Raw genomic sequence first — 3,845 nt, forward strand, 5'->3', positions numbered from 1 at the left:
CCCAGGCTGGAGTGCAGTGATCGGATCTCGGCTCACTGCAAGCTCCGCCTCCCGGGTTTACGCCATTCTCCTGCCTCAGCCTCCCGAGTATAGTAGAGACGGGGTTTCACCATGTTAGCCAGGATGGTCTTGATCTCCTGACCTTGTGATCCGCCCGTCTCGGCCTCCCAAAGTGCTGGGATTATAGGCTTGAGCCACCGTGCCCGGCCTTTTCATCCCTTTTTATGGGCCCATCACTGAGCTAACTGCAAGGTATACTAAATAGAGACTAACTGTACTCCTTAGCCTTAAATAATTATTCTAATTATGTAAAAATACAAAAGAAAGAATTGTCACAGTCTAAAACTTTTCATATTAGCTAGAGAGGCAAATTGTAAAAAATTAACTGCTTCTGGAACAAAGAGGTTTTATAGAAGAAACATACTTAGTGATGTTCCTTGAAGGAGGAGAAAGGAGGAGAGGGGGATGGGTAGGAGATAGGAGAAGCAAGTCCACAGCACCAACAAACCCATTCCTGGACTTCTGCACATGCTTGAGCTTCAGCCCAGCTTTTGCAGGCAGCAGTGACCCTGTATTTCGATTCTTAATGCCATGATACCCCCAACAGAAGAAATTCCATGACTGCTTTCTTAAAACTGTTTCTGATATTCAGTTCCTTCCTAATTTAATTTTACTTTAACCTCTTGGCTATTTGTCCTCCTTGAGAAGAAAGAGTTTGAGAGAGAGAGATAGCTAGAGAGAGAAAGAGAGAGAGAGACAGCAAGGTGGGGTCTTTGGTTTCAAGATTTACGTGTATAATTTTCTGAGCTAGCTTTTCTCAGGAGGAGTTATTCCTTCTGTCTATTTTTTAACTAAGTGTCCCCAAATCTTTATGAAATAACATACTAATTGCAGCCAAGATGCTAGTGCTCGCCAGCACCTGTATTCTCTTCTTTATCCTGAGCCCCCAGGTAGAACATATTTTTAGACTCCCTTGCAGATAGGTGTAGCCATGTGAGAGTTCTGGGACATAGCAAGCAGAAATGATGGGACCATTTTCAGACTGACACATAGGGAACCTCCCATGTGCAATTCTCTTAAGCTCTTGGCTGATTACAGAGGACTCTGGGACACCAAAGGAGAATGAAGCCTCTGTTGGGAAGGACCCTGGGCCCCTAAACTGTGAGTATAAGACAGAGTCTTCCCTTCCTCCCAGTGCCTCATATTGGACTGTGATGTGATGTGAACTGCAAATAACTCTGATTGCATTAGCTGAATCTCCAGTTGGTTGCTCATTGATTCATTTAACATATATTATTGGACCACTTCTCATGTTCAATACCGTAATCCTATTGATTTTCCAAAGCAATGTCACTATCAATTTAAAGCAGATGAATACATTTATTACAATAAAGCATAGCCATTTTGGACAAACATTTAAAAAACGTTTTATTTAGAAGAATTTCAAGATAACAGTTGTGAGAACAGCACAAAGAACACCTGTATACTCTTCACCCACATTCACCTACATTTTGTTCCATTGGCTTCATCTCTTGTTCTTCACATATACACATATTTTTCTGAACCTGATCACTGTCTAAAAACAAGGACATTCATCTACACAACAGCAGTACAGTTGTCAAACTAAAGAAAATTTCTCACATCTATTCAATCCACTGTCTGTATTCCAGTTTATGAATTGACCCCAACCTGTCCTTCATAACATTTTTTTCTCACTTATAGAGTAGCCCAGTCGAGGAGCGTGCACTGATTTTAATGGTTATTTTTTTTAGTCTCCCTTAATCTTTGTCTTTACTTTTAATTTCTGTCTTTTATGACATTGACATTTTAAAAGTCCTATCTTTCTAATAGAATGTTTTTCATTTTGGCTTTGTCTCATTTGTCATCTTTGGAGTTGGGATATGGATTCTTTTAAAAAATCTTTTTGTTGAAGTACAATAAGCAAACATTTTGAACCAAAAGTTTGATAGCTCATTGAACAAGGGTGAGGGGTTGAGGTATCCGATTGTAATTGTTTCATTGCTAGGTTATGAGGTAGATGCAGTTTCTTTTTCTTTTTTAAAAAATTTAAAAACCAGAACATTTACTGCATGACTAATCATTGAAATTCTTCAGATGAGCTGGATGCTGCAATGGTTGTCTTTTTTGGTTTAGGTGTTGCTCCTTCACGGAATCTATGGCTGAATCTGTGGTACCCAATTCTTAGGTGCCTCACTTCACCAGTCCCAGTGGTATTTTGTCTTTTAGACTTGACACTCGAGTTGTACTTCCTCTTGCACTTGGCAGAGTAGCCGCATTTGCCACAGGTTACTTCTGAAGGTGGTAGGCCTTAGACCCACAGCAGGGGCACAATGTGTGCATCTTAATGGGAGGCTTTCCAAACTATGACATTCCCTTTGTCATCTTGCTTCTGTGGCTAAGACCAAAGAGCAGTAGATGCAATTTCTTTTTTTCTTTTTAATTTTTCCATAAGTTATTGGGGTACAGGTGGTGGTTGGTTATATGAGTAAGTTCTTTAGTGAGATTTTGATGCACCCGTTACCTGAGTAGTATACACGGCACCCAATTTGTGGTCTTTTATCCCTCATCCCCTTCCCACTCTTTCCCCCTGAGTCCCCAAAGTCCATCGTGTCATTCTTATGCCTTTGCATCATCATAACTTAGCTCCCACATATCAGTGAGAACATACGGTGTTTGGTTTTCCATTCCTGAGTTACTTCACTTAGAATAATAGTGCCCAATCTCATCCAGGTCTCTGCAAATACCATTAATTCATTCCTTTTTATGGCTGAGTAGTATTCCACTGTATAAATATACCAAAATTTCTTTATCCACTCGTTGATTGATGGACATTTGGGTTGGTTCCACAATTTTGCAATTGCAAATTGTGCTGCTATAAATATGCAAGTGCAATTATCTTTTTTGTATAATGACTTCTTTTCCTCTGGGTAGATATCCAGTAGTGGGATTGCGGGATCAAATGGTAGTTCTACTTTTAGTTCTTTAAGGAATCTCCACACTATTTTCTATAGTGGCTGTACTACTTTACATTCCCACTTGCAGTGTAGAAGTTCCCTGTTCACCACATCCATGCCAACGTCTACTTTTTTTTTTGTTATGGCCATTCTTGCTGGAGTAAGTGGTATCCCATTGTGGTTTTGATTTGCATTTCCCTGATCATTAGTGATGTTGAGCATTTTTTCCTGCGTTTGTTGGGCATTTGTATATCTTCTTTTGAGAATTGTCTGTTCATGTCTTTAATTCACTTTTTGATGGGACCGTTTGTTTTTTTCTTACTGATTTGTTTGAGTTTGTTGTAGATTCTGCATATTAGTCATCAGATGTATAGATTGTGAAGATTTTCTCCCACTCTGTGGGTTGTCTGTGTACTGTGCTGACTGTTCCTTTTGCTGTGCAAAAGCTCTTTAGTTTAATTAAGTCCCAACTATTTATCTTTGTTTGTATTGCATTTACTTTTGGGTTCTTGGTCATGAAATCCTTGCCTAAGCCAATGTCTAGAAGGGTTTTTCCAATGTTATCTTGTACAATTCTTATAGTTTCATGTCTTACATTTAAGTCCTTAATCTGTCTTGAGTTGAGGATCCAGTTTCATTTTCCTACACATGGCTAGCCAATTATCCCAGCACCATTTGTTGAAAAGGGTGTCCTTTCCCCACTTTATGTTTTTGTTTGCTTTGTCAAAGGTCAGTTGGCTGTGTTTGAGTTTATTTCTGGGTTCTCTATTCTGTTCCATTGGTCTATGTGCCTGTTTTTATACCAGTATCATGCTGTTTCGGTGACTATGGCCTTATAGTATAGTTTGAAATCAGATAGTGTGATGTCTC

General features: G+C 39.3%; 1 pseudogene; it reads right to left on the reverse strand.

Annotated features, from left to right (window-relative positions):
* Positions 1-2,083: 2,083 nt before the first annotated feature.
* LOC108543355 (60S ribosomal protein L37 pseudogene) lies at positions 2,084-2,403 on the reverse strand (annotated as a pseudogene).
* Between the last annotated feature and the right edge of the window lie 1,442 nt (positions 2,404-3,845).

This window comes from Rhinopithecus bieti, unplaced genomic scaffold (genome assembly GCF_001698545.2).
Source record: "Rhinopithecus bieti isolate Rb0 unplaced genomic scaffold, ASM169854v2 scaffold_24256, whole genome shotgun sequence".
In the NCBI taxonomy this organism is placed as follows: Eukaryota; Metazoa; Chordata; class Mammalia; order Primates; family Cercopithecidae; genus Rhinopithecus; species Rhinopithecus bieti.